Here is a 21,285-nt window from a genome sequence, read left to right as displayed (position 1 = left end):
ATTAGGCCAAATTCTGACAAAACTAGTTCAACAGGGTGGCATATTGGTGGGCACCTCTGAAACGCAGGCCACCCAATAACTCTGCATCAGTGGTTATGGAACGTTCTAACTCGCAGTAGAACACCAATCTGAGGCAAAGGAATGCATCTGTTCTTTGGTTCTGAGCAGTTTGTTCGAATACAAACTGCAGTTCCGAGACTACTTCAACTCAGAGTTGATCCCCATTTGGAAGTGTCCTCTGCATAAAGATAGATGGATGCCAAGTTAAAACCAATCCTAAGAGTATTTATCCTCAAATAGAACGTCCCTTAGTGAATATATGTATGTTTTATGTTTGTTTGAGTGACTGCATCAGTAACGCTCCATATTTAAATTTGAAAAATGTCTGCATTCTACGCTGCAGTTTATGGAGGGAAGAATCTAAATACCAGGAATTTAATACACCCACCGGTTGCCTGCCACACTAATTTCGGGCTTAGTAACAGGCTAGTTGGTTAAGAAGGCCAATTAGGAATGATGCGAACGGTGTTTTTTCGGTGAGCCATGTTAGAACAAACAAACTGCGTTTGAGGCTCCATCTGGGAGACATCAAATGTTGCCGAAAGGTGGTAAAGTAAGGTGAACCTGCATATACGAAGACGTGTTCAGAGATAACGTGTACCCTACGCCCAGGGCTCTGAAATGCCAACAAAAAAAACAGTAATCTAGTCCAGAATATCATAAACTGACCAAGATTGTTCGAAAAAAAATTCTTGTCTTTTCACGTTAATCAAAACCCATACCAAGTTCTAAGTCCAAAGAATTATCTCAGCTTTGAGTTACCTGACAACCGAAGATGTTCGTTCAAATAGCCTCTGTTCTCAGTAATATTAGAAAGATTAGGAATTTTCAGACAAATACGGACAAATTCCAGCGACACGTGAGCACCACAAACTTTGAAAGATTCTGCCAATGACTGACACATATGTAGTATTTTTTTCTAATTTGACTGCATTATAAATCTTCCTTTGTCTGTGTGTGAAAAATGAACACCAAACCAGACCACAAATAAAGACACCAATAGCGAAATAGTGACCATATCTGAACGTTCCTCCCACAGTCCGGTCGTGTTTGTTGCTAAGCCAACCAAGCAGTCATCAAATGATGGATGATGGACATTTCTCTTTTTTTAATTACTTCTCAGACTTATTTTATGCGTACAACAGGAAACCGACATTGCACAAACCGACATGATTTGAACTTCGCGTTTTCGCAATCTGAGTGAGACGCTGAAAATGTTTCATCTCGTGACGTGCTTAGCCAGCCCCATGTGAAGCATTAGCTTTTATCTACATCTGACAAATTAGATGATCAAGGTAAGAGAAAAAATGGGACATCGAGGATTCATACTTCCTCATCCTTATCCACATTAGTCGTCGTTACCCCTGGGCGGCCTAAAAAGTGAAATGAAAACAGTTCTCATCCGCACAGGGATTTCTGTCTCAGTTAGGTGCCAACCTGATGATCTACTTGAAAGCCAACTTGTATGCAAAGTTGAACTTTTCTACAAACTAAACCGGTGATCAAGAAAGGCTATTTTGTAGTTTTATTGAGCTCTCTTTTGCACCTGTTGGAGTATTCAATATACCGCAGTACAATGTTTTGACATGATACTACTCATATGGTTGCTGATATCTCCCTCGGTAACTCATTACCCGTTTCGCCATTTTTTGAAGGTGGCACTCAAACGGTACCAAATGAATTTGCTTCGGAAAATTTGACACACGTCTGAGGAATATCCACAGCTGGATATGACAGGAATCACAGCACTAGGGAGACAACAAAACTGCCATCAACGCCGCGGTCAGGTGAGTTACTGATATTTACAAGACCATACGTTGGTTAAAATTTGCTTTCGTTTGTCAAAGTTGACACGTGGAGTATGTTTACATCCGTGTTCAAGCCTCTGCATTCAAATAATTAAAGAGCTAATCTTGAAGTAGGGAATTTTTGGAATGATCATATTGCTCAAGTTTTTTTAAAAAAAGGAAGCCTGTGTTACTACAAATTGTACGATGCATACCACTCTGGGGTGGCTGTTTTTGATCGACCTCGCCAGACGTTATTTATAGGTTCATACTCTATGCACATGATCTGCGGAATGAGCGAAGTTATATATATACATATATATATGTATAAGAATCTATTGGAAAGACAGCATATTCTGAAGTACTAGATACCTCATACAGCTATGGTGGTAGAGTACTTGAGTAGAACTCAGCGTTCTAATCGGTAGGAAGTCCGCGTGAGAGCGAATTGGCCTTCAAGAAACACTTACAGCAGCTTATCAGCGCTACCAGCTGAACATGACATGAACTAAAAGATCGTTCACTGGGTTTTTTCGGTCGATAAAATGAAAAAAATATGGTTCAAAATCAAATGAATTAATGACCCAGAGGAAAATCTTTAAAAACAAACTTGTAGCAGGACTGGTCGCTGAACCATTCTTTATGGGAGCACTGAAGAAATACCAGGATACAAAGTTCCCTATCGTTCATCATTTTGACTCCGTAATCCTTAGATGTCCACTATTTGGTAGTTTTTAATCACGTTTTACAACCGCGTCAATGTGCGACAGCGGGACACAATATAGAAGATGCGTCTTCAGTTCAATTTATTTGACCCTCAACACATTCAAAGACGAGATTTTGGACACCAACCAGAGGTGCCGCACTGTGGGCAGGTAATAAAACGACCGAAATAAATCATTATCACATTGGTATTCGGAGCATAATTAAATCGTAAAATTCTCCGTGGACAATTTTTATTCATATTTAATGATATTCATTCGGGAAAGGGTTTTTTTGGCTGTGAGAACCGCTGTGAGGACAAATTGCTTGCGTTTCTTAATTAGAAAACAGAGAGCGAAGACAATGTGGGGAAACCGGAAAATGTATCGAGTGCTTCGCTTGTGTCAGTGGGCTTGAAGGAGGTCGAGTCTTTGTTACAAACTGTTTTGTATAGCAGTATAACTCCCGGCTAATTACTAACCGCTAGATCTTCAAGCTAACTGGGAACCTGAGGAGACTGCTTAAAACTCCACGCTGGTACTTCATAAGTTCCTGATACAACTGAAGTCATCACCTGTGAAAACGCAACGCAATCGTCCTGATGCATTTGACATAGACGTCGAGGATAAAACGTTTTCACGTTTTCCACGTAATCTCTTGAGGTTTTAGTCCTCTGTCTCCCTTCACCACTTGGACGCGGAGTAGCGAACAGTGTGACCGCCGGCAAAATTGGTAGCGCTGCATGTGGACTGAGGCGATCCAGGTAGCGAAATTCACTTTTTTCATTGGATTTTCCCACTAGGAAAGAAGCTGGTGGTTCCAGTCAGGAATATCCAAGACAGGGGAAAAAGGAAATACACCTCGGTAGAAGTATATTCCACTTCGGCACCAGTCAAGATAGAAAGAGTACCACTTCCAAATCAGAGAGTGTACAAAGCAGATTATAAACATACCTGCAAAGACCAGTAAAAGAATGTGCGGAAAGAGCCAACCCCTTTGAAACAGATCTATTTTATTCCGACAAAGTAACAAGAATAGCACTGCCGCTCTTGGAGGATGGTATCTGTCTTGTGCTGCACAAGCGGAGTTTTCAACAAGGAATCTGCTTGTCGAAGAGTAGGAGTGTGAGCAGTGTGTAGCATTCCACACTGTAGAACTCGTGAAAATCGCTCTTTCACGATTCACATTGTTAATGCAATTGGCTGCAGTGGCATATAAGGAATTCCTTGCAAATTTTCGCTCATTAACTCAGATGTTCGGCCTTATGCTAGGCAAAAACCTTGGCTGTGCGCGGTGCCAAACAGGAACGCATGTCACGAAATATCTAATTTGTATAACCTGCTTCGATTAAGGGAGGAATGCTGCTGAAGACTCTTTGACAGAGCTCGACCGTTTTTTACTTTCCATGGCTTATCAGGTAGGCACAGTCTCCGAGTCCCCGTCAACCTTATGTTCTACTTGACTTAATGCATACAGCGCAGATCCGCTTCTTTCCTTCCTGTCTTTTATCTCCAGTCAAACATTTTCAAGTCACATCTGGCTTACTTTCTCACCCTGACCCTCTTTGACGCATATCACTCCCAAATACCTTTTACAACATGCCCTCAGTAGGTTGTTCGCACCTCCTTTACATCCAGTTGACGAATAATTAAAAGATTGGACGTTCCAGACCATAACCGGTTTGGACATTAGCGAAGTACATCCTAACACGTTCGGTTTTTCGAGAGACTCACCTGGAACTCAGCTGAATCTCTATTTTGTGGTGTTTCTTAAACAATCGGTGGTACGGCGCCAGGCCTACTCAGTTTTCAGTTGACACCATATTTGAGATATTGCGACACATTGCACGAACGTAATACACTACTCGTAACGTCGCTGAAAGCTCTTCGACGAACAGCGACAGGTTTCGCCCTTCTTGGGGCCCATAAGACGCAGTCTCCGAGTGTCCTAAATCCTTAAGAACCTACAAGGTGGCCTCGTGCAAAACGTTCAGTTGTCTAAAAACATCACAGACGGGAGATTCAGCTTGGTTTCAGTTGAGTCTCCGTGAGTAACCAAATGGGTATGTGGGTGAGTGCACTTTGTTGCTAACTGAAACTCGAGGACCGTGCCAAACTGACAAGCCCCAAGGAGGACGAAACCATTCGTGGACTGTCGAAGAGTTTTCAGCAAACTTGTGGGTGGTTTATCACCTCAGCTTATTCTTTCTTGAACGTGAGTTATTTCTAATCTAAGCAGCTCTTCGTTATTTTAAAATCATTTGATTCAATTCACCTGCAGTGCTGTTGCCAGATGCTTATATATCTACTGCGCTTCACCTTGCAGTTCCATTGGGCGCTTGGATTGTCTTATACCTGATCGCACCATTTCGAATTGCTCTGTCTGAGTGTTCACATTAATATTGCAGAAAAAGTGTAACTTGTTTTGAAATCCTACGTGAGACAGTTTTAAAATGAAAACTTTCATACTCTTCATACCGTTTGTGATAGATGCTGAAACTATTTGAAGAATGCCAAATATAATCAAAGTCTCGTAATCCGCAGTCTTTTCTCAGATAGTGATATGGTTTTTCCAAGAAAAGGGTAGAAAATGAAAAAAAGAAAAACTTACAAAACTTGTGTAAGACTTAGTATGGACAACAAGAGTAGGAATTCGATTTCTTACCTGATACTGAATCGCACTGAATTAGATCAGTGCGAAACGGCTAGTCATTGAGGAAAGTCATTTGGTGAGTGATGCTCACATCCAACAGAATGCAGCTAAATAGTAGTATGAATTATTTACAGGAAGATGAACGTATCCAGACGCCAACTCATTGGGGAATTTTGCAATGCCTGCCGGAAGATAGACGTTGGATCGAACTAGTTAGATCATTGACCAAAGAGGGAACGACTGAAAAAAATCGTGAACCGTATATCAGTGTATCATCTTCATTACACCACGGCATGAAGTACTAAAAATAACCGAAAATTCTGTTATATCTGCTAATTCGTAAATCTGTGGTATCTGCCGCTGACCCGAACCACTGCCCAGTTGCCGGAAAAAAGACTCACAGAAGGGAGCACAACAGCTATACTCTGAACGAGCGAGTGCGAGGGCGTGAGTGCGTGCAAGTGCGACAGCAAAAATTACAACGGCCCCACGGTATCATTTGAAGGGCACTTTCTGACATTGATGCAGGATGTCAGATAGGCGTCAGTGAACAGCCATCAAAATCGATCGGGCCTCTATGAAATGCCTGAACGCAGATCACATTCGATCGCGCTTCTGTGGCGTGCATGAACACTCATCAGCCTTTGCTGAATTGATTGACTGGCCTGGAGGCTTTTTTGTTTAGATTTTGGTGGAGCAGTAGGCTTCGGGCTGCTGAGGTTACATTCAGGAATCTGACCTTGCTGATAAATTTTTCCAAATGACCAACTACACGACATCTGATTGGTGGTAGGTGCTTTTGAGGAACGTAAGATAATCAGATAGTATGGAGGTTATGTTAGTGCATTTTAAACCAGCCGCAATAAACTTTTTTTCCAAAATTGGAAGACACTGACCACACCGACAGAAGCTTCAACTATTAGCTAATTCTATTTGCCAATAGTGTATTCTTCCCTCGCCACATTCCTAAAATAATGATTTTATTGATGGAAATGTGTATCAATCTAAACTTTGACGGTACAGCTTTCTAACATAAACAACCAGCTACAGTAAATTTTACTGGTAAACTTTAGGTGTGCAAGTCAGCGTCCTGCAGACCTCTCATTATTTCAATGTACGTCAGAGGGAACCGAAACGGTAGACAAATAAAATGCCAACTGAAATAAGCTCTCATCAGAAGATGCAATGAGCTCACGTCACATGGGCGGATTCTACAGCAAAGAATGCTAACAGAAACAGATCTAGACAAACCGGATTCATTGACGTTCTCCCAATGTGTTGGTAGATTTCAATGCGCTCGTCGAGGAGGGACCATATAAAATGATTTCTGACCATGTTCCACGTAGCTTAGCACCAGGAGTAAAAGAAGATTCTATCTGGCAGTCCCCTACTGGTTGTTTGAAGTAATCAGAACGGCATAACTTAACACGAAAAACTCTTCGACGGCCCATGACCGGTTTCAACATTCTTGAGGCTTGTTATTTTTTTCGTGATAAAACAGGCGCACTGTATCACGCTTTGCAATCTTGGTAACTCCAGAAATGCTGCCTCGATTGGTTTCTCTGGTCACACGAGCCTTAGAAATCCTACAGCGGACGGGACGAACTTTTTCCGCCTGTGAAGATATCCCGAGCCTACACGTGTCGTTCATCAGAAAACTTGTCATCTCCTTTACCCGAGGTTCAAACTGAGGCAAAATTTCTAAATTCTAGCCACTAGTTGATCATTTTTCTGCCATCTATGAAAGTCATTGACAAGTATAAGTGGTCATTGTGTTCCGTTAGAAACTTCATTCTGTCGCGTTCACACCACTTCCTTGCCAAGGTACCACTTACAATGTTGATAAAAACTCGGGATACTCACATCCGGTCCTGCAAATTTGAACCCCGTCAAATAAGCTTTGCTTTTCGAGTTTCTCTAATATATATATATATATATATATATATATATATATATATGGGTGCCAAACTGAACAAGGCAAGTAAGCCTTCACTTACTTACGGAATCAGTGGTCACGTGAAAACTAAAGGCCGCTCAAGTTTAGGCGAGTTTTGATTTTTTCAGTTATTGAGAATCTTTTTATCAATGAGGAAAATAGCGATCAATTTCACCCTCGAAGATATCAATTCTGAGTGAAATTCAAGAGCCACCTAGATGGAAGGACAATATGCCACCTCGTGAAGTATCCGCGACATAAGAGATAACAGACCAGAACAGAGAGAATGCAGTGCGAAGGCTTGAATACGTGAGAGTTGGTCAAACTTTCTGAGTCCCACACTATCGATCTGCGTGTGGCTAGTCAACGGTGAGGACAGCTCACTCTCAGACAGAATTAAGGACTACCATCAGAAAGCATCTCACGTCACGACATGGCGGGTGGCAGTTCCCTCAAACAGAAGATTTATGCGACTTGTTGGATGTTTTTCTTTAATGTTCAGAATAACTAACTGTATAGCCAAGCTACCGGAAACTACTAATTGAATGTTCACCCCACAAATTAAAATCCGAGAATCAGTCTACAGCAGGTTTGTTCGTGGATGTCTTCAGAATTGCACATCTCACAGAGTGCCAAGAGCATAATACTCAATCGGAAACTTGTGATTTTTTTTCTGTTCTAACGCAATCTTCACTTAAGTTCACTCTGGGGTTTTCCCAGTTTTCTCATTTGTACAAAAAGAACGAACTGTATTCAGAGCACTCACGAGTGCAACACATCAACATGACTGCTATCCTCACAAGCAGGTGTGCTCACTCGAACACTTTAACGAGATCGGACAATGCTCATCAATGTTCGTCAACGACGGCCATCTGTTTGCCAAACGGAGATTGAGAATAGGCAAAAATAGTTATTTTCCCATCTTGTCGATCAATCTGGGACACCCAATGCAAACAAATTGTTAAACAGTATGACAAGAATAAAAACTTGAAAAAAAACTACGTAATTTTGGGGACAAAATGATGCAAATGAAACACTGGAAAACTTTCGAAAAGACCGCATTTCGAAGTAATTCTGTAAACTATCAGTGCTCATTTCTGATAATTCTAGTTGGATATTTTTCATTATGCGCTCAAACAGAGACCCATTTGATCCGCTGGCAGTCGAGTCGTTGCGAACATCTTGGGCTTGTTCATAAAACTATTGTGAAGTGTATAAAGTTGGATAAATTGGAACTTTCAAAGCGCAAGTTGATGAGCAAAACTCGTAATTTACATCTTCGTGTGGAAGATCAAGCACATGGTTGAGGCACAAACGTGATCATTTGTGTCCGGTGTTCCTTGGCGAAACTTTGAAAGAACCTCGCTTTCTATATTATTTGTCGAATATCGGGATCCCGAGCGGACCGCACATGTGTATCACTGGTTATCCCAAAGGACAGATAACTGTTAGCCCAGTGTTTTCCTGCTTCAGCGCGCTTTATCTGAAAAAAAGTATCATGACAACCGAAGGACCATTCAAACATAGTTACAGACATACAGTGGAATAAAGTGAACCGAATTACACAATGACACAGCTGGTACACGCAACGTTAATGCAAAAACAAAGGTAGCTATAACCAGCCTGTTCTCCATTTCTTCAGGCCTAGGAGTTATCAGCTTGTCCACCGGACACCATTGAAAGGAAGAAGGCCTTCACTGCAGACGTATTTATTAGAAAACCACCAAGTGAACAGTTACAGACTATTGGACAGGGAAGCAAAACTCTCATATGCATCTTGTCTACAAAAACTGAATATCCATCATCTCCTTGAACGCGTCTTTCTGAACTTTCCTGGATATTCATTGACTGTTACTCAAATCCAAGCAAATGGGACTCCACAAATTCCGTATTAGATCTCACCTTTCAAGAGACGCGAAGTGGATTTACGGGGAAACATCCTACTCGCGTGCCTCTCCCATCAGTAGTATCACTGTTACACCAGTAACGTAGCTTCATATACGGGCTGAAATTGACGATTTTCTTACTGACCAAAAGTATGTTGGCCGCAAAATTATTAGGTTAAGAGCCTTTCTAGATTACTCAGAAAAGTAGTTTTTTCAAATGTGAATGCTTAGCTGGTTTTTAGCAGAAAAGTTTGGCACTGAAAATGGACTTGTATATGCGATCATTTGAGAGACGATTTGAAAAGGGATTGTGGTTCTGAAAAACTGTCTTTGAAACCATTCTTAGAGTCAGTAGGGTTACGAACCCCCAACATTAGGTATAAGCGTTTCTATCCCTGTAAAAATACAGTAACCTTTTAGGCGTAGCGCGTTCTTGGTGTTTAGTTGCCGCGCCACTTGAAGGAAGCAAGGGAGCGGAGATACTTTCAGGTTTCCCATGCCTAGAAAGAGACAGCTGAGATGCAGTGGTCGGATTCGTACCATGGACCTTCCGGTCAATAAGTTGGCGCCGTGACCAATAAGTTACCTGGAGCTCAGGACCTACGATGGCCTACGAAGTCACACACTTTAATGATAAATAAAACATAAGTTACGAGACTAGTTTGTTTCGGCATTGCCTGGTTTAGAGTAATCAATCAGTTCCTTTTGCAAAGACTTCAAATAGCGTAACTGATGAACGCTGCAAGAGCCCCGGAATAACGGACGTTCGACTTGCAACATATCGTAGCTATTTCATATCAGATCCAAAATATGATGTTCTAAATAGTAAACCTGTTCTTTGCACTTACAAGCGCATCAGTCACTATGCATGAAGAATATGTTCTTAATAATGTCACAAGTGAACTTCATCATTTATTGAGGTTTCTTGAGACGATTCTAACATTAATCCACCTGAAAACACTATTATTGTTTGGTGTAAAAATCAGATCAACGATACTTTAGAAAGACTAAACTATTTGTTTGTTTAGTCAAGCTTTTTTACATAGTAAGATATATGATTTCAGCGAACTAGATGACAAAACTGTATAAAAGAAAAGTGGTACGCTAGCAGTAAAAGCGTGCATTGCTAGGTCCAAAAAAATCTTTTTTTCTCATTTTCTTAGTCTGACACCTCACCAACCCAAGTGTACAGGGAACTTTTGCTATTTGATAAGAAGCTTGTCGTTGCTCCTTAATCAGTGTACGTGACGACTCGGGAATTGATGTTGAACTTTTTGAGATTTTTTTTGTTTGTTGCTCATAACTGACGAATTCAGTAAGTGCAAGACGAAATCCCAAGTCTGTAGATTACATCCCGAATGTAAGCGAGTGGTTCAGTGCAGTGACGAATATTCAATAGATAACTTGCAGACCTCGATTGACTGATCTTTGAATTAGGGCGTTTTTGGCATAAATTCTGAGCGTTTTCAATGTAGAGCTTTACGTAATGGTTGCTTGACATTGGTCAGCAAGCAATGCTGAATATAAGATGTTTATAAATCTTCACTATCGAAGGTGCGCGAGTTAGGACTCTACCTTTTGTTTAGCTTGTCCCGTCGGCAGTGAAGTGTATTCAATGTTCACAAAAACACCCTCTAATTAGGTGAGACTTTCTGAAGTTTGAACTAACTTAAAGCCATCGTAAACTACTTGGCATTCTCAGCAAACATACACGAAGATCTCCCAGAAACTAAAGTCTGGAATTTCAAAAATTTTGTAAAGGTTATCACCAGACAAAATTATAACAATGTCACGTTTTGGAAAGAAACGCTTGCATCTGGACTATTTTTTGCATGTTCTGACAAAAATGTCGACCAGTTAAGATTTTCCGTACCATAAAACGGCATGGTCGTACCTCAGACACAGACGATTTACAGTTCATACAAAATTTCAATGTAAAACGTGCCCACTAAAAACTGGGATTCATCACAAGCAACCTAACATCCGGAAGCAACCAATCTGTGTACAACTATGGGTAGTACGGTGTATATTACTGACAAAACAGACGAGTAGTTTGTAGTTTGGTGGACGAGCTCCGCCCCTGCATCTGATGGAAGGTGCTCTTTATTACAGAGCGTGTGAAACGGCTTTGCAATTTTCCTTAACTGTTATTTAAAAATAAATGAACATCTCAGAAATTTCAGTTTTTGAAGAGTATGTACAAATGAGATGTTTACCTTCCTGTCTAACAACTTGCAACTGCTTAGATCATGTTTGCTAAAAAGTAACTTCAGCGAAGGGATTCCATCCCGCAACAGAAATATGGTATCATCAAAATCTCTCACCATTGCTCCATCACAAGTTACCGAATGCAGTTTGGTTTGGAGGCGACAAATTTTAGTATTAACTGGGCTCACTATTCACACGACTGTCATTAGTTTAACTGGGTCAAAGATCGAGGATTGCGAACTGCAAAACCTTTGGCCACCAACGGTTTTACTATTTTGAGATAGATTTCGATAACAGTTTCAAGGCCATCCGCCACAACATCGCTGTTATTCATCTCGCTGTACTCATAATGATTGAATGAGAAGAGCTGGACTGATGCCTGGCTTTTCTTGGTTTCCACAGCTGGTTCTGTCATCATGACCGTTTGGGACTTTGTACGCAGCAGTGCTAGTATGCTCTACCTAGTTACGTTTTGGGGGAGTCAGCGTCGCTACTTCGCCAGTCCAACATTTTGATCAGATGAAACGGAATCCTTTACTGGATATTAAGAGAGATACAAACCACCGTGTCGTACTGTTTGGAAATCCTAACTTCTTAGCTAATCCCGGCCATCAGTGATAACAGTAAATATTCAAATACATGGCCGTAGAGATCATAGTAGCTTGTCAGCGCTAACGGGTAGAATGACGCACCATTCTAGCCCAACCGATTGCAACTGGCTTCATCTGAGCTGTAAAACTTCCCCCCATTCGGCCATCACCTTATAGGTTCCAATAGCTCACTGACTTCCTGAGGGTGACAGAAAGCGCACAATTCGGAATAATGGACACTGGCTGTTCAAGCACACCACATGGCTTTCTTTGCTGTCATCACACTTCCAAGCACTTCCTGCATTCTCTGAATACACCGAACGCCCGCGGTGCCAACTGGCAGGTCAATCGATCCTCACAACCAGGACAGTTACTGGGTCGTCGTTCGATGAGTCGGGCATACCAATCACATCGCTCAAATGTGAGCACGTACGCCTGTTCAGATGTGAAAATTCAGATGCGTCCAACATGCGTTGGTGGAGTAGTGGTTACACGCTCGTCTCACATGTCAGACGTCCGGGGTTCAAATCCTGGCACGGCCACTGAGTGTACACTGCTGATGAGTTCTAATAAGAGCGAAACTCGAGTCCAGTGCTTCCCTCTGGTGTGGACTCAGCGGAATAATTACGCCAGAACAGGAGGACGACCGTTCAAACAAGCGTGGTGTTACGCTGAACAAGATACGTATCCCGCTAAACCCCAAAACTGCAATTGGAGAAGGTTTGGAACCACACCTTTTCTTTCCATACCTTTCAATAACACCTTTCTTCCATACCTTCGTTACCATCTACAGCTCGATTTCGCTCCAGCCCGTTAACCAGGACACCAGTACAGAACATGTACAAAGCCTAAAAAATTCAGCACGTTGCTACTTTCGGTGAAGCCGAAGTGTGGCACCAGCCAAAATGTTACCCATGCCTTCATTGACCGTGTATCCCAAAGAACTACGAAGGCTGAGAAATGATGGTTCTGGAGATTGCCAGTGGCGTTCCTCTCGAGAACATAGTATTATGTATTTGTTCTGTAGTTGGCATCTTGTTGCTAAGGCTCTGGTGGCTCCAAGTAGATGTTGGGCTGATTTCCTGGTGAAAGGAAGAAGGCCTTCACTGCGGAGTTATTTATTAGAAAATGCCAAATGAATAGTTACGGACTATTGGACAGGGAAGCAAAACTCTCATTTGCATCTTGTTCACAAAAACTGGACATCCATCTTCCCTTAAAGGGGCCTTCTTGAACTTTCCTGGATATTCATTGACTGTTACTCAAATGCAAGCAAATGCGACTCCACAAATTTCGTAATAGATCTCACTTTTCAAGAGACGCAAAGCCGATTTACGAGAAAACCACATACTACTCGCATGCCTCCCTCATCAGTAGTTTCACGGTTACACTGGTAGTCCTGGTCACCTGTCATTCAATCTTACATACAGGGAGTGGAGCAACGATGAAAAGCAAGACTTTTCTACAACTTTGTTGCGTGATGCATATGGTGAGTAACTTGCAATTCGGGGAGTCGGTGGAATGCGGCACATTTTGGACGTGGCCAGAGAACGCGTATGTCTGAATGTGGCCAACGAAGGCGTTGCCATCTCTCTAAACATGCAACTTGAGTTCAAGTGCATGCGGTGTGTCACTGATGCGGTGAAAAACACTGTTTCAAAATGCTTCATGTTTTAGTAGACTTACAACAGAGTAAAAAGTAAAAAGAACGCTCTTAATGCACGCTGTTCTCGGTGTTTGTTTGCACCCATTCTACGTTGAAAGGGAGACTACTCACAAGGTCGCTGAAAACAGCGACCGGTTTCCCCTGTGTTTGGGGCTCTTCAGGTAGACGAATATCCACGAGATTTCCCCAATCTTATATTCTACTTGGATTCAAATTGGACAGATCTTGACAAATACATTTAGTTGCGTATGAGTTTTATTTTTACAGAGGGGTTAACTGAATCTCTTCTTTATGGTATTCTTCAACCGAAGAGAACCACCAAAGGCCGCCTCATTTTTTCGCCAAATTTTTTGTTATCTTTTTTGTTATCTACAGTTGGCGATATCGTATGCCGTTGACAGCCGTAGTCACTTAGCATCTCCTAGCACGCAACAGATGAACCCGTTGTACTTAGACCTTATGCTAACTTCTGTTGTCTTTTGCCATGTCATCAGATCACCATCGAGCTTTTTTACGTTTCTGATGGCAAGCTACACGAGCCACCAGTAACTCATTCGACTTTCATACAGTCACTTGGTAGCATAAAATCACGTTTCGTTTAGCTAAATTACGTCATTTGGTGAAATTCACGCATAATCCCGACCAGTTCTGAGTAAGTGCCGGTTTCAAAAATGACTTGACTCTACGTATCAGTGGGTCCAACACGCTGCGTTTCATTGGTACAGAGCCCTGGTGCCAGCAGGTTAACGTCGTGGGCTTTTGAGCCTCAAAAATACTAATCATGCCAGGGTAATCTTCGATTCTTCTCCACAAGAAAAGTATCTGTCTGGAACTTCTTGCTCGCTGACTCTGATGGCTGGGGCAGACTGCGATTTTACACACTTCTGGGGAATGAATTCGCATCCTGATCGCGCCACTCCGAAATTTAGGCGGTTGTTCGGTTTTTTATTGATTCACTGTCTTTGCACGTCACAGTGAATTGATAATCAAAGTTCATTCTCCTGGCTTTTGTCCACTGTGGAGGATCATTTTTGCAAGGACTATGACCCAGATAGGTTGTGCTGAGAACGCTGTGTAGAAAATAGTGTGAATTTAGCCAGGAAACTTGACAACACCATTGTGGGGCACTGACTACTTGAAATGGTGGTGTGATGGCTCTCGAAGCTGTCAGCCATTGGTCTCAATCAAAGATAATGTAATTTTCGTAAGTTTCACGCACTTGTACCGAGATCCAGAAGAATTTCAAAATGGATGGGAGAAGTTTTTCTAATCATTCAAGTTTTGATTACTTATTCTATCTACAAAGTACAATTGGAAACAATGAACTTTCAGTACGTTTCACAGTAGCTTCTCAAACCTGGGGTAAAAATCGCCTCAACTAGCTTACTAACGACCGTTCTCTCATTCCAGATCTTTTAGAAGATGGAGGGCAATTTTGATGGTACAACACAACGAATTCATTGTAACGGGTGGCAGTCACGTTGGTCGAACATGACGCTCTTGTCGAAGAAACTATGGGACCCATATTTCAACCTCCGCGTACACAACGTGTACAACAATTCATGTGAATAGAATGCAGAAAGAAAGCTCGTGGGTCGAAGCCCAGTAAGAAAGCTGTACATCACCAATACTTACACATAGAACAATCAAACAGGCAGACACCGTATACCTTACTTCCCGTGCAATACAAACACAACGTGGCAACATCGTTTACGTTTCGTACCCGCCGAACGTATGCGCCTATTTTGTAGTACAATGTAAACTGGGGAAGCATTCAAATCAAAAGGTATGTTCCCAACAATTGTTGAGGAAACCAGAGAATTAAAACTGGGAACTGGGAACATAGACAGGCCCCGTCCCGCTCAGTGAGGATAGTTCACTTATGCGCGACGAGATAGAACAATTGATGTATTAAACGGATCAATAGTACAGCAAACGTAAGGATCAGTTCGTTTAATGATGTGATTTAACATTAATTATTTCCGCCTAATCTCTCAGTCTAGCTTGCTTTCAAGACAGAACTAATAGCAAAATTTCAGCACGCTTTTTGTTTGAATTGTTTGAGGAAGGAATGGATTCGGTGACATTGAAAATACACGGGCGTGAACTGCCAAGAGGCTATTACTCCGTTCAAAATATATTGGCTTATTTTTAAAAAAAACATAAATCTTGCCTTTCACTTCGAATTCCACCTTATGATGCTGTAATGAGCGTTGGCCAAATACTCTGTGTGAAATAACAGTCTCCTTGGTGGTGAATGTCAAAATCTACTGACCAAATACGTCGGCTACTCTTTGAATCCAGCTTCCCGAGAGAAAAACCGAGATTTGTTACGGCAAATCAGGGCTAAAAACATTCAAGGTTTGATCAATCCTCGAAGAACTCAAACTCGGGTAGATTCGCCGGTGTCCTGAACTTACAACTGGATTAAAAGCCAAGTCTCTTTTAGAAGGTATTACGCACGCCTGTACACTGAGTTGCTTCTCGAAAGTCAGTCGCTGTACCATCATAGATCTGCAGAACTGAGGTGACTTCAGTTGTGCTGCAGGAAGCCCTAGAATCTCATCTTCAGTGGATGGATGGATTAACCACGTTGTGCTTATGGCCATGAATTACTGTGCTGTGGTGGAGTGCGAGCGCATATGCCTGACCACAAGTGGCTCCTGTGTGAATCGAAGCTGGAGCAGAAAACCTTTCCTATGTTAGGTTTTCTGACGGCGCGCCGCTTCATACTACTTAGAATCTCCCTAACGATCATTTACACAAAATGAGGAAGGATGTTGCTGGAGACAACGATTACACATTCGGTTCTGAACTACACCGAATTCTCTCACTGGTTCCTTCGAACGGATAAACTTGTTTTGCATAGCGGAACGTTTGCACGATTGTAAATCCATTGGTAACGAAAAGACATCACTAACGTGGGATTCATGATGTAGCAGATATAACGAACGGATATAATCCTCCTCTAAACAAACTTGACCAAAATACCGTTCTATTTTCGGGCCTCACACAGTTGCCCAGTTTGGTACCTCATTATTTTATCTCCCTGGATATCATGGATGATTGGTCTGTATTAACATGCATTCTATTGTGTTCAAATCAGTTTTGAAAAGCAGTTGACCATGTGAAATTTTGTTTATACCAATTTGGGGCAAAACTAGCATTTGTCCAGTTGGACTTTCGGCTTCCAGATTGTCACGGCAAGGAACCATCACGTATCTAGCCTGACTGTCAACCCTCCAATCCATGTGGAGAGTAAGCAACGAACTTCGCAAAATCAGAACTTTCCAGCAGAGATTGTATACCTAGGTTCTTTATGGTTAGAACGAAAACAACATGTTCACTTGAACAGGTTTTCAGAAAAGTGCTGCTTTGCATTGTTTCTTTCCCCTGCCGTGTTTTACCGCCAACAGATCCTGAAGTCAGTGCGTCGCATCTTTGCTCCGCTATCCATAAGCTTATGTCATATATTTGCTAAACACTGTTTATTTTAGGGAGGGGTCGAGATGGCTCAAATGGTCAGAGCTTGAATCTACTGACCAGAAGGTTCGTGGTTCGAACCCGACATCTGCCACTCGATTTCCCCTATCTAGGCTTGGGTAATTTGGCAGTATGTGAACCCTCGTGCTTCCTACGGGCGCATGGCAACTAGACACCGGAGACGTGTTACATCAGAACGATTTTTTCAGAAATTGCAACAAAACACGTGTTTTATAGGTGAGTTCTAGTCTTGTAAGCAACTGAAGCATCGATCGACGTGAGCTAATCAACTGCGAGTTGGCTCAACCGACACAGATGATCTTATTCACCTGCTCAGTGGGAAAAACTGTATCAAGAATTTAGTTGTCATTCGTTGGAGCGAAATTCACGAAGCAAAACGTTTTTGCTCCTCAAGTATATTGCTAGGTAAGTCCAGGAGGGAGAATGTGGCTCCTTGTTGGCTGCAGTAAGCATTCCACGTCAGGTAAAGTAGAGTCGAAAACTAAGTGCGTGTGCAACATAAAATTTGATGTCACACGAGAATCTACGTCAAGATTGGGGGCACCAGAATCCTTCAATCCACCGCGGTTTACACGATACCATATCCGGGTTTTGAGTTCAGCTCAGGTCAACCCCAGTTCCTTGCTTATTGGCGTACACATTTTCAATGACTGATCTCTAAGAGAAACGTCGGTCGGTTAAAGCCCACTTTGTTTTTAGCCAGGATATTCGTTTCAACCGGCGTGATCGAAGCTAAATACAGTTTCATATATTTATATCTCCAGCAATTCAAAAACAGTGGGAATATCACAAAAGAGGGATTCAGCTGGCTCCCAAGTTAGTCCCAAATTAAAACTAAACTGATACGCAAATGATTGTATAACTCGAACTTCTTCAATTTGAGTTCAAGTGTACCACGCAAATTTGGAGAGTGGACCTCCCTTATAAGCCTCGAAATTAGCAGAAAATTACTTTGAAGAGTTTTCAGCAACCTCATGAGTAGTGTGTTACGCCTATGCATTTCTATATATTCAATTCGCCAGCTACTTTCGCAATCCATAAGACTGTAAACATCCAGACAAAATGACATCTGTGTGAGATCGGCGGACCTTGAATAGAGATGTTCAGAGCTGTAAACGACAGAAATTGAAATTCTTCCCCCCCCCTTGAAGATGTCACTCAAAGATTCAGGCCGGATTCTAAATCCATTTTAAAATGTGCACAGGTGAATCTGTTTGAAAGACCACTCAAGAATGTGACCTCTTTACCTAATCACTCTGAACGTTCTGGTGTAATGCATGAAGAATCGGTTCTAGCTCTCCAAATAGAAGTAATTTGCCAGAACCGACCCTCACTTCAATACGCACCTCAGAAGAGGTTTCAATCAGCAGGTGAGGTGAGGCTAAGCACGTCCAAACCGTTTCATCTTCAATGCAATAATCATTAGGTTGCTGAAATCTCTTCGACAGCCCTTTCGTCCTCCTTGGGGCTCATCAGGTAGGCGCAGTCCCCGAGTTTCCGTCAACCCAAATTGAACCCAAATTGAACCCAAATTGGACTGTTTTCGAGAAATACACTCATTTGGAAATCAATTTGGTTTTCACGGACGCTCAACTGAATCTCTTGTTTATGGTATTCTACAATTGAATGTGCTGCACACAGGCCGCCTCATGTTTCAGTTGGCACAATATTCGAGAAAACTACTCACAGGGTTGCTGAAAACTCTTCGACAGCCCACGGCAGGTTTCGTTCTTCTTGGGCTTTTCTGGTAAGCGAAGTCCCCGAGTTTCCGTCAATCTTGTGTTCTACTTGAAACCAAATTCGTTTTCAAATGGGCGTATTTCGTTTTAGCCCTGTTGTAAATAAGCAGTATATGTTTCCCAGTCAAGCCCCTTGCTTTTTTGTTAGTAGTTGCGCAAGCATCATTCAACCACGGGGTTTGACTACTTAGGTCGGATGGGACTTTCGGACCCTGTAAGGGTTAAACGCTAGTCGCCCCATAGCAAAACAGCCAAATAGCCAGACTTTTATTCTTCACCTTTACCGTAGCTGCGGTAAAAATGTGCAATATAATAGACAACGTTACGTAATCAACCAAAGGTAGCCCAACAACTATCGAGAGGCATTCACGCGAGGCATTGGCGAAATTAACTGGTTTTGCAACCCGATCTACTTCAGCCATATTTTGCAAGTGATCATTGTGGCACTTCCAAGGTGGGCTTTAGTCTTGCTGCCAATTGAAAACGCATTTCATGGAGGGTCATCGCACTATTCTATCATAAAACAATTTCTTGCTTTCCCCGAGTTGTCTGTGCTATCATCATTCTGGTAAAACACAGTTCTCATATGTCTTTGCATTGGCGAACTCGATTTGGGCTGGTGCGATTCTAACGGCGCCCGGCATGCAGCTTCGGCTCTGTTTGCCGGTGATTACCCTAGCTAAACAACGAGTAGTTCTTGTGTCATCTCACTAAGAATAGATCAAACTGATGGCTCAAACGGTTTGAACTGATCGATTTGAGGCGTCATTTTTGTGTTTGATAGACCTATATACATATGGGAAGAAAGCTTTTCGGTGTTTATAAACATATAAGCAGGTGGAAAATTGTTGACGATAAATTTACCCACCACTTTACACCTGCTACCGATGATAGGAAAGTAACCATTAAGTGTGGAGTCGCTTGTTGATCAACCCAAACTGAGCGTTACAAACCATCAGACAAGAAATTAAAAATAACCTTCCCATAGTTTTTGAAAGATGAGTGTTCACTCGATTGTTTCCAGCAGTCAGTTATGACTCCAAACGTCAAATCGTTCAGACTGAGGCCCTCTTGAACCCTCCTTTCTTTCTTCGGGCGTCAAACGACAGCAAACAGCACTGCAAGGTTTTTACACAGAGCCCCTACCAACTTCCCATCAAATGAGTGGACCAGAAATTACATGCGTGTATGACCAGTAGGATACACTGTCATACAGATGGACTTTAGAGGCATAAATGTGGCTGAATGCAATTATCCCCGGCCAAAAATCGTATGCAAATGTTATGATAGTTCCCGTTTTCACGTCAGTGTTAATGTTAGTCAACAAGTTGAGTTTTCGCGAGAAATTCGCGAGATCCACACCTTCTCGGGGTGTCAAGGATGGGTGTATGTGCATCTCACTTATAAATCCTCCTTTAATACAGACGTATTATGCAGAAATTGGAAGGAAGGGGAGAAACATATGCTAAGGCGTAAATAGTGTATATTGAGCACTCTTGAGTACTTCTGATTTTCTGGGGCCAACGAATAAAAATTCAAAAGCAACACAGACTGAATGTCCAGCGAAAGTTCCAAAATCAACATGCTCTGACCACAATATGTTCTTTTGAACAAGAAGAGAGTAAGAGACGAATAAAGTAATTTATTAGTTGTCACAAACACATGATTTGTTTAGAGAACAACTTGTTTTAGACAACTAAGAAGAACAGACCGAGTTTCGGAATTACGGTAAAATGGGGAGAGGGTTGTAGATATACAGAGAACCATCCTTCTAACCAGGAAATCGAGGAGAGTGTACTTGAGTATATTTATCCGGGAGTTACTGAAAAGCCAAAAAGGATTGTACATTACCCCATCAGAATCTAGCTGACATCCCCATAAGAATTCTGAAACTTTGCGATATAAGCATGGCTTGCTATAAACAGTTGCTCAAAAAGTATCTTCCACCTGGAAACACAATATGCTGGCACCCAAGCTTCAGGGCATCAAGACTGTTCCCAAAACCCGGCGTTCTCACCAATCTACGGTCTAGAAAGGGCGATGTCACACGAATCTCGCTACGTCAGCTGACAGCTGAGTTACAATCATTTTGGTCCGCGTTCGCATAAGGAATGGCAAATGAGTGCGACTACGGTCCACCAGTTTCAACATCCTCCCCCAATTCATGGGGAGGGGGCACACAACAGAATGAAATGTCAGTTAAGATATTAAATGGCAGGAGTAATACGACTGACTGTGGAGGACAAATAGACAGACACAGAATATAAGAGTAAAAACAGGATTACATTCTTTCGTGAGGGAAAATACCCACAAGGTGGCTGAAGACTGTTCGACGAGCCACAATCGATTTCATACTTTTTCGGCTCAGCAGACAGGCGTAGTCTTCTAACTTCCGTCAACTTCACGTTCTAGTTGAACCCAATTTAGACGAATGTCGATAAAAACACTCATTTGTATGTTAATTTGTTTGCAACGTGTTGTGGACCACAGTCTCCTTGATGCCTTATTATCATGAACACCGATCTGGATAGCCGCTTGATCGCCTGATGCGCTTG

This window comes from Opisthorchis viverrini (assembly GCF_000715545.1).
Source record: "Opisthorchis viverrini unplaced genomic scaffold opera_v5_117, whole genome shotgun sequence".
NCBI lineage: Eukaryota > Metazoa > Platyhelminthes > Trematoda > Opisthorchiida > Opisthorchiidae > Opisthorchis > Opisthorchis viverrini.
This window is presented reverse-complemented; position numbering follows the sequence as displayed.